Raw genomic sequence first — 14,198 nt, forward strand, 5'->3', positions numbered from 1 at the left:
GGGAGAACTAATTGGATGCTCACATTATTTGGTTACCCCTTTACATTCTGGACCTTGTATATTGTGTATTGTATTTTGTATTTCACATTTACATTTACTTTTGTCTTTTACATATATTAGAATGTAACATTGCGCTGTATTTTCCACATATGTTTATCTTTCCAACATATCCGCCATCCGTTTGCCATTTGAGCTTGATGTATGTTCCATGTCCCTCCTTTATGTTCATTGCCCAAAACTTTATCAGTTACCAGTGTGTGTGCACTAATTTCACGTGAACAAGGCTTTGCAGGAAGTCGAAACGCGTTGTGGGATTAAACACCGTTGCGGATTTTGGATTGTAGTGGAGTCTGTTGATTACTGAGAGCGCATGATATTGTGACTTTCGTGCATGAAATTGCAGGCGCGCTCCGCCTGCGTATGCGTCACCTCCCTTGGGTCCCTCGCAGTTGGAAGGAGCACCGCTTTGAGATATATATATATATATATATAGAAATATTACCTACTGGCCCCCTAGGCCTGCTCAGGGGGTCCCACAAGGACCCCTAGGGCCAAAAAAAGCATTTTTTTTTAAAAAAAACATCGCCGAGATTTGCGCTGAAAATTTTTAAATAATGAAGCGTGGCTTATTAATATTGGGTGGGGGGACTCTCAGGCCCCCCAGCCCCGGGGACCGCCACCCACCGGGGCTTATTAATATTGGGTGGGGGCGCTCTCAGGCCCCCACAACCCCGGGGACCGCCACCCCCCAGGGCTTATTAAAATTGGGTGGGGGGGCTCTCAGGCCCCCCCAGCCCCGGGGACCGCCACCCCCGGGGCTACTTCAAAATGTGGGAGGGGGCAGCGTGGTCCCCTTCCTGGAGCCTTGTCTAGGCCCTGGGGACCGCCATCCCCAGGGCTGGCTCCTGCAGTGTCCCGGGGTGCCCACCTCCGGGACAATGTAGTTTGCAGTGACAGTGCGGGAGACTCGCGGCTCCCACCCTGTCATTGCAAACTGCTTTCCTATTTGGAAGAGAGAGCAGGAAACCTGCTCTCTCTTTCAAATAGGAAAGCAGATTGCTTTTCCACAGGGGGAGCAGCATGTTAGCTGCTCCCCCTGTAGGGGCCGTGGGGGGATTGGGGACCCCTCCACATCCCCCAATGTAGAGGACCAGTCCCGGGGGATGGAGTCCCCGGGGCTAGTAGTGGCCCGGGAGGAGGGCCACATGGCCCCCCTCCTCAAAAAACCCAAACCCCCCCAAAAAAAGCAAACAGCCCCGGGGGATGGGGTTCCCGGGGCCATAAGTTATAAGTCATTTGAGATGTCATCAGTGATGTTACTGACCATGTCATGAATGATGTAATATGTGACATCATCAGCAGTGGATTGCGGGCACGCAAGATGCAGTTAGTACAACTAACTATATTGGAGGAATTTCAATGGTTTTGTACGAGTGAAATGTCCAGCTAACTATAACACCCCTAAAACCTATGGGTTTTTCAATGAATTTCCAAGGTTTTTTAAATGCCAAATCCTAACTATATCAGGCCTGAAACCTATGGCTTTTTCAGTGAATATAGATATATATATATATATATATATATAAAATTCACTTGAAAAACCATAGGTTTCACACATGTTATAGTTAGCTGGACATTTCACTCGTGAAAAACCAATGCAATTCCCCCGTTATAGTTAGTGCAGGCAACTATAACTCACACGACCGCAATCCTCTGCTGATGATATTACATCACTGTATTTAGTCACTTATTCACCCATGTCTTCTTCCATTAATCTTTAGCTACACATATATTACAAATATTTATTTTTCAGAAAGACACATATGTCATCAGCAGAGGATTGCGGTCGCGTGAGTTATAGTTGCCTGCACTAACTATAACGGGGGAATTTCATTGGTTTTTCACGAGTGAAATGTCCAGCTAACTATAACATGTGTGAAACCTATGGTTTTTTAAGTGAATTTGCAAGGTTTTTAAAATGCTAATTCCTAACTATAACGTGTGTGAAACCTGTGGTTTTTTCAGTGAATTTGTACGGTTTTTTAAATGCTAAGTTATTAATATCTATATATTTTTTTAAAAATTTTTACCGTGCACGCGCGGTGGGCACGCGGTGCACTTCGCGCACCGCGCGCCCACTTTACGCAGTTCGGACCTTGCGCGCACGGTGCTCAACGTTCGCAGAATATTTTCCTTTTCCGCCGTGCGCGCACGTTGCGCGCACTCCGCGATTTTTCGCGAAAAAAATTAAAACTTGTTTTGGCCCTTTGGGGTCCTTCTGGGACCCCCTGACAAATGCTAGGGGGTCAGGAACTGTCCAGCCTGCCCCCTTTTCACGTTCTCAACCTTTGTTTTTCACCCCCTCCGAGTGCGAGAGACAAAATGGTGGCCGGCACTTCCTGGTTTTGACCGATTCGAATGTTTACTAAGATCTAACAACCAATCAGAATTGCGCTTGCGCACGGCAGGGTGCGCGCACCCAGCGTGCACGGTGCGCGCGTATAGATATATATATGCTTTTAAATGCTATTTTCTCAGGAAATACTCAACAGATTTACACCAGACCTGCAAAAGGCACTTCTTTGACCTTATGGCTACCTCTCTGCCAAATTTCACGTAATTCTGTTCAGCCGTTCGGGCTGTAGCTGCGACTAAAGTCCCTATGGAAAAATCCATGGGGAAAACGCGTTTTGGGACCCCCCCCTTTTTCTCGGCCCCCGCTTGACGAATCCCCCCGAGACTTTCAGGGAAGGAGCGGAGCGGAGCGCCCCATTAGTTTTGAAAATTTCGCGAGGATTCGTCAACTGGCGCCGAAGTTATTCAAAATAGAATTTTGAGATTTCCTATGGAAACTCGGTCCTAACTATAACTATCTACTGGCGACCGCCAGTAGATAATATATATATATATATATATATATATATTCACTGAAAAAACCATAGATTTCACACATGTTATAGTTAGCAGGACATTTCACTCGTGAAAAACCAACGAAATTCCCCCGTTATAGTTAGTGCAGGCAACTATAACTCACGCGACCGCAATCCTCTGCTGATGACGTCAGATATTACATCACTGTATTTAGACACCTATTTACCCATGTCTTCTTCCATTAATCTTTAGCTATACATATATTACAAATATTTATTTTTCATAAAGACACATATGTCATCAGTGATGTAATATCTGACATCATCAGCAGAGGATTGCGGTCGCGTGAGTTATAGTTGGCTGCACTAACTATAACGGGGGAATTTCATTGGTTTTTCACGAGTGAAATGTCCTGCTAACTATAACATGTGTGAAACCTATGGTTTTTTCAGTGAATTTGCAAGGTTTTTTAAATGCTAATTCCTAACTATAACGTGTGTGAAACCTATGGTTTTTTCAGTGAATTTGTACGGTTTTTTAAATGCAATTTTTTTTTGAGATTTTTGGTAAAAAATAATATCCAACCTATGTATAAAATAATATATGTACTATATCCTGCATTATGGAATGGTTAATTTTTTAAAAATTAATGTTTACATACAGTTGTTATCTTCTACAACTCTTGAAACTTGTATTTTTTTTGTAATGCATTTTTTGCCGTGCGCGTACGGTAAGCTGACGCTACGCGCTCCGTACGTCATAAGTACGGTGCGCTTACGTGATACGATGCGCGTACGGTAAGCTGACGCTACGCGCTCCGTACATCATAAGTACGGTGCGCTTACGTAATACGTACGTGACGTACGCGTACACGCATGCGCGTTGCGCGGAACCAACGTCTCGGTTACGCGGGTGAGTGTAATGCGCATGCGCGAGTGCGTCCTACATACGCGCTCCGTAAGCGCTCCGTAAGCGCATATTTACGTCACGTTTGCGCATGCGTACTTGTTTACGAGCGCGTACCGTAAGCTTACGGAGCGCGCACGGTAGGTCATGTGATCCACAAAGAAATTTTTTCATTGGTTGAAACTACTTTCAGTTCCAGAAACTTCCCACACCACACCCATTCCCCTCATTACTGCTTGAGATCCCCTAGGAGAAGGAGCTGAATTGACATTGAGATACAATGGCAGAGCAGCAGTCCTCTTCTGAGAGTGAGCCTAGCAGCACCATCATCAGACAGAGAAGGAGGAAACAAAAGGATTCTTTTGTGTGGGAGTATTTTACTTTTCCAGAGGGGCAGAAAAAGGTCAATGCTCCATTGGTCACTTGCAGACTTTGTGAGCGTGTTTTATCTAGAGGAGATCCAAGGAAGAAGTATTCCTTTGGAAATCACTCTATGATGAGACAACTTAGGGATAAACATCCCAGGACCTTTGCTCGACATACTGAAGAAAACTCTTCAGTAAGTCACCGGAGCCCAACCTCAGAAGCTCAGCCGAGTACATCATCGGCAGCTCAGCTGAGCCCTTCCTCTGAGGTGGGAGCATCACCTTCTTCAGCTCCTCTGGACATTAACCCTCGATTTCGGAGAGTTTCAATGAGGTGTACAACGTGTTGTGGTCTTATTGTTTTTGGGGAGACCAGTGTTTCCCTTATTAACAGTAAGATAGACCAGCACGTTTGTAGACGTTCATAATATTCCCATTCTTTCTTTCCTCTATCCCTGTATTAACCCAACGGCTCTTGTAAGAGCCAACCTTACCTCACAATTTTTTTATTTTTTTTTAAGCTTTCCTTTTTGAAAAAATGTTTTTGCTGTGCGCGTACGGTACGCGTAATCGCGGAATAGTTACGCGAAGTTCGCGGAATTTTTCTCGCGGAATTTCTCCGTTTACGCCGTGCGCGTACGCTACGCGCATTCCGCGATTTTTTGAAAAAAAAATAAAATTAATTTTTGCCCTTGGGGGTCCTTCTGGGACCCCCTGACAAAGGCTAGGGGGTCAGGAACTGTCCACCCTGCCCCCTTTTCACGTTCTCCACCTTTGTTTTTCACCCCCTCAGACTGCGAGAGACAAAATGGCGGCCGACACTTCCTGGTTTCGACCGATTTGAATGTTTACTAAGATCTAACAACCAATCAGAATCGAGCTTGCGCACGGTAAGCTTACGGTACGCGCTCGGAGCGCGCCTATAGATATTTATATTGATTTAAATGCTATTTTCTCAGGAAATACTGAACAGATTTACACGAGACCTTCAAAAGGCACATCCCTGACCTGAGGGCTATCTCTCTGCCAAATTTCAAGTAATTCTGTTCAGCCGTTCGGGCTGTAGCTGTGTCTAAAGGTCCTACGGAGAAATGCATGGGGAAAACGCGTTTTGGGACCCCCCTTTTTTCTCAGCCCCTGGTTGACGAATCACCCCGAGACTTTCAGGGTAGGAGCTGAGCGGAGCGCCCCATTAGTTTTGAAGATTTCGCGAGGATTCGTCAACCGGCGCCAAAGTTATTCAAAATAGAATTTTCAGATTTCCTATGGAAACACGGTCCTAACTATAACTATCTACTGGCGATCGCCAGTCGATAATATATATATATATATATATATCCAAAGCAATGCATCCAAATACTATTCTTGCATTCGCAAACAGATGCAATGGACTCCGGTGTCTTGCAGGTGCTCAAATTTTAAGTTTTATTTGCACATTTTATTTACAACGCTATATATACATATATACATATATATGCATATATACACATATACATACATAAATATACTTTCCAAAACATCAGTAGCCCAATAAGCAGCACACGAGACCAACAAACAGGTTACCAGCCTTTATTAGAGGTATGGTATCTCACCCAGAGCCAGCGAAATCAGCAGCTTTCCCCTCGCCTGAGGCGTTTCGAGTGATTCTCTTCATCAGAGGCAGAGGCTTGGAAAGTTTGTGCTTAGGCGGGCAAAACACTCCTTCATCTACTACAATACAGATCAAAATCCAAGGTAGGAATAGAGACCATATCCAATGAACCAACTCGACTCATAATAGCGTACACCAGACAGGAAGGACAGATCAGATCCATTATAAGACGTAACTGGCCAATAGTACTAGGAGACCCAGTCATAGGAGGGTTACTTCCCAAAATGCCAGCAATAACATTTAGGAGAACAGCATCGATGGGCAACGCCTTGGTTAAAAATAGTCCGGAAGAGTCAGAATCCAGTACTTGGCTAACAGCTAGGAAGGGATTCTATAGATGCCCCAGTTGTATGGCCTGTCAATTCGGAATAAATACCAAGACCTACAAAACAGCGTTCAGTGATCGTATCCACCTTATCAATCAATATCTGTCTTGCAAAACAGAATTTGCAGTACATGTACTTGTCTGTAGCTACAATTTGCACTACATAGGCAGCACAAAATTGGCAGTACATAAGAGAATACTGCAACATACCCGCGCCATTTTAAATAACGACTCTAGCTACCCAGTTGCCAGGCATTTTAAGGATAAGCATGAAAAACAGTCTTAAACATTTTAATTATTTTGTTTTAGACTCAGTGCCACTTAATAAAAGAGGAGGCAACAGAGAGGCCAAACTCAGGCGCTTAGAAACAAGGTAAATCCTTGAAATGGATACGAAGCACCCTGGAGGACTTAATACTAGCGAGAACATGCCCACATATCTCTAAACATCCATAATACAATACGAATAAAGAAACTATAATTAAGTATCTGTTTTGCCACATTTTCAGAAAATGTAAATTATTATGTGCATGTACTGTAAAAAGAAATAATTCTTATCTGCATATTTTCCCTTGAAATATATGAAACTAATTAATTTAGCTTATACATACATATCCCAAGGTGAATAACAGCGCAGTCTTGCCACACCATACTTGAACAACAATCTGGAATGATTTTTATTGACAGGAGTTTTTTAAGAACTATTATAATTGTTAATTTTAGCCTATTTATCTGATTTTATGGGGTTGAAATGTTTTTATGTAATATTTACATATTATATATCCTCATTTGTGGGAATCAACCATATATTACAGATAGCTATTTAGCAACACAGGCTACTGATAACACAATTTGTTTTAACTCCTCAAACTTACACTGATCATGATAAGGTATTGAATCTCAAACAAGAAAATGGCATTGGCCAATATAAGTTTTTGCTGCTTGATACCTAACAATTTGCACTACATTTTTTAACTATGATTGCACATTTTGCTCATTGTTAGACTTACACATATATAAGGGAAAAAGGAAGGTACATTTCGCACTTAGTCACTTTAAAATAGAAGCAGCAGGACAAGGGACGAAACTATTACTAGAATGTAAACAAAGGTGATAAATAGTGAATTTTATGTATTTATACATTTATTTTATCATGACAAATATGGATTTTAGCCAAGATTAATTTATAATTGTTTTACCCTAGTATTTAATGCTTTTAGATATTAAATCTGTAATAATACGCATTTAAGCATTAATGATGATTAATAATTAATAATGAAAACAATGATGTATGTTTTCTATGTCATCAGTGATGTAATTTGAGATGTCATCAGTGATGTCATGAGTGATGTCACTGACCATGTCAAGAGTGATGTAATATGTGACGTCATCAGCAGTGGATTGCGGGCGCGCGAGTTATAGTTAGCTGAACTAACTATAACGGGGGAATTTCATTGGTTTTTTACGAGTGAAATGTCCAGCTAACTATAACATGTGTGAAACCTATGGTTTTTTCAGTGAATTTGCAAGGTTTTTTAAATGCTAATTCCTAACTATAACGTGTGTGAAACCTATGGTTTTTTAAGTGAATTTGCAAGGTTTTGTAAATGCTAATTTATGAATGTATTATTATATTTTTTAAATATTTATTTTACAATAAGCTACCTATATATATAGTTATAGATTAACTTTATCCTGTAATATTAAATGGCTCAGTTTTTTTTTTCTTTTTAAAATTTGGATAGAGTTGAACAGCATAGTTAATATCTTCTATAAACTTATAAACACTTTTAATTTTTTTTTTTTTAAAGTGTTTTTGACCGTGCGCGCACGGTGCCCGCATGCGTACGTGCTCGCAGTGTGCATGCGTACGTGCTCCACGTGCGCATGCGTATGTCGTGCGTGCTCCGTACGCGCATGTGCGTGTGCTCCGTACACGCGTGCTCCATACGCGCATGCGCGCGTGCTCCGTACGAGCATGCATGCGTGCTCCGTGCGCATGCGCGTGCTCCGTACGCGCATGCATGCGTGCTTCGTGCGCAAGTCATGTGATTTAGAAACAACACTTTTCATTGGTTTATAGTAGTTTCAGGTCATGTGATTAAGAAACAACACTTTTCATTGGTTTATAGTAGTTTCAGTTCCATAAACTTCCAACACCACACCCACTCCCCTCATTATTACTTCTGATTCCCTGGGAGAAGGAGCTGAGCAGCTTTTCCAGTACTCCAGTACTTGAGAATGGCAGAGCAGCAGTCATCTTCTGGGAGTGAGCAGGAGACCCTTGTGCCACAGAGTCAGAGGAAACAGAAAAACTCTTTTATATGGCAATTTTTCACTTTTCCAGAGGGGCAGAAGAAGGTGAATGCTCCAAAAGTCACCTGCACTATTTGTGGTGGTGCCTTATCAAGAGGAGATCCTAAAAAGAAATACTCTTTTAGTATCTTCACTATGATCAGGCACTTAGAGATGTACATCCTGTGGCTTATGCTCGAGCTGCTAGAGAAAACCTTCCAGCAGCTCAGCCGAGCACATCCGCAGCAGCTCAGCTGAGCACATCATCGGCAGCTCAGCCGAGCACTTCATCTGCGGCGGCAGCTTCACCTGCTTCTGTTCCTCTGGATATACACCCTCTGTTTAAGAGGGTGCATATACGGTGCAATGCGTGCAATGCTCTTCTCTCTTATGGGGACACCAGCATTCCCATAATAGAGAGCAAGATACAGCAGCACACATGCGGCACCCTCTAATTTTTGTCATTTTTTTGTTCCTCTGTTTCTCAATTAACACAACGGCTCTTTTTAGAGCCACCTAACATCTAAACACTTAATTCTATTTTTTTAATGATTTTTTTCCCGCCGTGCGCGTACAGTGCGCGCACCCCGCGATTTAAAAAACAAATAATGTTTTTTTCACCCTTCATGGTCCTTCAGGGACCCCCTGACAAAAGCTAGAGGGTCAGGAACTCTGTACCCTGCCCCCTTGTCACGTTCTCCACCTTTCTTTTTCACTGTCACACACAAAATGGCGGACAACACTTCCTGATTTCGACCGATTCGAATGTTGACTGACATGTAACCACCAATCAGAATTACGCTCGCGCACGGCACGGTGCGCGCATATAGATATTTATGTACTTTTAACTGCAATTTTCTCAGGAACTACTGAACAGATTGACACCATATATGCAAAAGGCACATCCCTGACCTGAGGACTACCTCTTTACCAAATTTCAAGTAATTCTGTTCAGCCGTTCGGGCTGTACCTTTGACTAAAGGTCCTATGGGAAAATGCATGGGGAAAACGCGTTTTGGGACCCCCATTTTTTCTCAGCCCCCACTTGACGAATCACCCCGAGACTTCCAGGGTGGGAGCTGAGCGGAGCGCCCCATTAGTTTTGAAAATTTCGCGAGGATCCGTCAACCGGCGCCAAAGTTATTCAAAATAGAATTTTCAGATTTCCTATGGAAACACGGTCCTAACTATAACTATCTACTGGCGAACGCCAGTAGATAATATATATACATATATATATATATGTTATGCTTTGAACTATATATATATTCACAAAAAAACCAAAGGTTACTCGTGCCCTAAGTTAACTATAACATGTGCCCCTGCCATGCACAGTTTTCTCATCAATAATTTTATTGCAAATGTTGCAGTGATATTATCAATGATGTCATAAAACATGGCATGAGTGATGTAATATGTGGGGCAATTAGCAGTGCATGACGAGGGTGTGGGTTATAGTTACCTTTGGGTACGAGGTATCGCTACCTGAGGCCCCACCCCATCTACTGATTTATGGCCTCAGGGAATGGGGTCACCGGGGCCTCTTCTGGCTTGGGGAGGGAGGGCCACGTGCCACCCCCCCTTAATTTGTTGTACGGCCCCATGAGGATGGGGTCCCAGGGGCTGACACAGCCTCAGGGGATGGGGTTCCAGGGGCCTTTTTAGGGACAGGGAGGGTGGCTGCGTGCCCCTCCCCTTTAATAAGCTATCAGCCCAGGGGCATGGGGTCCCTGGGGCTTCTTAGTGGCTTGGAGAGGGAGGCCACATGCCCCCCCAAATATGCGCTACCTCCTTGGGCCCTGGCTCAACACAGGGGTTATTTTATGGAAATGCATGGAACCCTGCACTTTATTTTTATTTTAGCAAATCCCCAGCACTCGTTATTACAATATCAAAGCGTTTATGACATGTAAGTCAGAAAAAACATTAACAACAAAATTCATATGCGAGGTTTATCTTCCTTGTTCTTTATTTTCCAATGGAACATCCTAGTCACAGCCAACACGTGTTTCGTCGTGTAGGGACAATAATCCCACTACTTCCTCAAGGCTGTGTGAATTAAAAGACAATAAATACCATGTGGCATTATAAACTTCTAAAAGAGGGGTCGTGTAGGTTAACATTGCAAATTCAAATTAACTCTTGAATAAGTACAAAGAGGTTTCACATGCAGTGAAACAGTATACAAAGATATATGAACAGGAATCAATTTAAAATCCGAAGTGAAGAGATGCACGTTACAGGTACATACAAATAATCATTTAGAAAGAAGTGTACCAACGTGAAAAGAGATCAATTCAGATCTTTAATTTCTGATTCTAAGGTGTCTATGTCCTTCTGGAGCTGCACAACCTTTCTTTCGCAGTTCTCTATCAGAATACCCATGAGTCTATTTGAGTTGCTACTCAATTCTTTTTCCCACTCACTCAATAGGTCTGCTTCCAGATCCTCGTATGTAGGGAGGATTTGTGATCTTAAACCCCTCGGTATTCGTTTCAACTTAATATACTGCTTTAAGGTGGCAGCATCCCACCACCGTGACAGTTCGTTTTTCTTTAATTTCTCTAGTCTAGTGAATTTCTCCCTTAGACCTTCTTTTCTAGCACTTTGTCCCCCCTGTAAGAGTGTGTTCAGGGGTGTGTTCTTAGCAATATTACTGAAGAGGTCTTCAGCTTCCTTATCTCTAGAAGTCATTGTGTCCCTAGTGCTGCCACCTACTAATAACAATTAGCTAAATGTAGTGGTATTGGTCATAGGTACGTTTGGCGCTACAAGGGAAATTCACATTCATATGTTGATATACATTTATCTGACGGTGCTGTAAGGTGTAGAGAAACCACCAACTCTACCCAGAAGAGCAAGAGCTCTGCGTAACAGTTTAGCAAATCCCCAGCACTCGTTATTATTACAATATCAAAGCGTTTATGACGTGTAAGTCAGAAAAAACATTAACAACAAAATTCATATGCGAGGTTTGTCTTCCTTGTTCTTTATTTTCCAATGGAACATCCTAGTCACAGCCAACACGTGTTTCGTCGTGTAGGGACAATAATCCCACGACTTCCTCAAGGCTGTGTGAATTAAAAGACAATAAATACCATGTGGCATTATAAACTTCTAAAAGAGGGGTCGTGTAGGTTAACATTGCAAATTCAAATTAACTCTTGAATAAGTACAAAGAGGTTTCACATGCAGTGAAACAGTATACAAAGATATATGAACAGGAATCAATTTAAAATCCGAAGTGAAGAGAGGCACATTACAGGTACATACAAATAATCATTTAGAAAGAAGTGTACCAACGTGAAAAGAGATCAATTCAGATCTTTAATTTCTGATTCTAAGGTGTCTATGTCCTTCTGGAGCTGCACAACCTTTCTTTCGCAGTTCTCTATCAGAATACCCATGAGTCTATTTGAGTTGCTACTCAATTCTTTTTCCCACTCACTCAATAGGTCTGCTTCCAGATCCTCGTATGTAGGGAGGATTTGTGATCTTAAACCCCTCGGTATTCGTTTCAACTTAATATACTGCTTTAAGGTGGCAGCATCCCACCACCGTGACAGTTCGTTTTTCTTCAATTTCTCTAGTCTAGTGAATTTCTCCCTTAGACCTTCTTTTCTAGCACTTTGTCCCCCCTGTAAGAGTGTGTTCAGGGGTGTGTTCTTAGCAATATTACTGAAGAGGTCTTCAGCTTCCTTATCTCTAGAAGTCATTGTGTCCCTAGTGCTGCCACCTACTAATAACAATTAGTTAAATGTAGTGGTATTGGTCATAGGTACGTTTGGCGCTACAAGGGAAATTCACATTCATATGTTGATATACATTTATCTGACGGTGCTGTAAGGTGTAGAGAAACCACCAACTCTACCCAGAAGAGCAAGAGCTCTGCGTAACAGTTTAGCAAATCCCCAGCACTCGTTATTATTACAATATCAAAGCGTTTATGACGTGTAAGTCAGAAAAAACATTAACAACAAAATTCATATGCGAGGTTTGTCTTCCTTGTTACGCAGAGCTCTTGCTTTTCTGGGTAGAGTTGGTGGTTTCTCTACACCTTACAGCACCGTCAGATAAATGTATATCAACATATGAATGTGAATTTCCCTTGTAGCGCCAAACGTACCTATGACCAATACCACTACATTTAACTAATCTTTATTTTTATTTTATTTTACTGCAGATTCACAGCAACATTAAAAAAAAAATTTGGGCTCCCCACCAGGCCCAGGGGGTCAGGGTATTCCTACATGCCCCCTTAGGTTTTTTTAAATGTTTTTCTTAGGACTCAGGACTGAGTACTGAGACCTAAGATGGCTGCCACCACGTCGGTGATGATGTTGTGGCAGTCAATCAGATCTCACCATGAGATCTGTAGGAACCGCAGATCCTCCGCAGCATGATATATACAAAGTTTTTGAGTATTAATTGCTCAAAAACTACAGAACAGATTTATACCAAATTACAAAAAGCTGTCTTTCTGGACCAAGATCTAGCTTTCTGCAAAATTTAGTCTAAATCCATTCAGCGGTTTGGGCTGTAGCTGTGTCTAAAGTTCCTATGGAAAAATGGATGGGGAAAGCACGTTTTGTGCCGCTCCTTTTTCTCGGTACCCTCTTGACAGATCCCCCCAAAAAACTTTCCAGTTCAGAGATTCAGAGGAAGAAAAATTATTTTGGAAAGTTTTGTGATGCTTTGTCAAATGGTGTTCAAGTTATTAAGAAAACAAAAATTGCTTTACCTATGGAAACGTGGTCCTAACTATAACTCCCCAGTGGTGATCGCCACTGAGTAATGTATATAACCTCTCCCTATCACTGATTCATATAGACAGGTCCGACAAGACATAGAGAAAGCACCAATATTCAGTCTTGTGGTCAGATAGCAAACCTTCCACAGAACCAGAAAGTGTCTGTTTTAACTGCTGTAGTGCTTTATGTTCAAATGTTTCTGAACAGTGCACCTCCTGTGAACCTTTGAGATGGGAAGGTAACTATGGGATATATGCCCCTCCCTGCTGCACCAAATAAATAAGGCTACAAACTCATTCAGTACAGCATTTCAATTTAATGTATTTCCAACAACTATTTAAATCAGTCACTGGGAACCCAACTACATGTTAAGTGTGGGAAATCGGGGTGTTGGTTGACTGGAGTGTGAACTCTGGTCAAGCAGCAACCACAATCCTTGTCAGAGAGAGGTAGAAGTTAATCCTAAGTGAACCTGTGCTGGACCCTCTGGTAGCTAGGCACAGACAAGGCAGGCCTAAATTAGAGGCAATGTGTAAAGTATTTGTGAAACACTTCAATCAGAAATAAAGTGAAAACACCATGCAAAAAAGATCCCACACGAAGTTAGAAAAATAGTACTTTCTTTAATAAATAAAACAAAAACAAAATGTTCCCAAGATGCTGCGAGGCTGTGATGCAAAGGCCTGTATCGTCGTCAAAGATTCTGCCGACAGGGCTTGCGATGTGAAGTTCGGCATTGAGAATGGGGTGCGCAGCTCGGGCAAAGTGTTGGTTCCAAGAAGCTGTGAAGCTGCAATGCAGAGTCCGGCGCCATCATCCTTGCAGTCTACAAGAGATGCAAGGGCTTGCACCAAGGATACGGAGTGCAGAGGCGGTTCCAAAGGTGATGCAGGCTGCGGCAGCTATGAGGGTCTTGGTGATGGGTCCAATCCATGCAGAGATGTGTTGGTTCTGCTTGGGGTTGCTTTAAGCAGCAAAGGAGAAGCGTTGGTACCACTGGGTCCACAGAGGCTGGAAAAGCACCTTAAGCCGAC

This window comes from Triturus cristatus, chromosome 5_1 (genome assembly GCF_964204655.1).
Source record: "Triturus cristatus chromosome 5_1, aTriCri1.1, whole genome shotgun sequence".
Classification (NCBI taxonomy): Eukaryota; Metazoa; Chordata; class Amphibia; order Caudata; family Salamandridae; genus Triturus; species Triturus cristatus.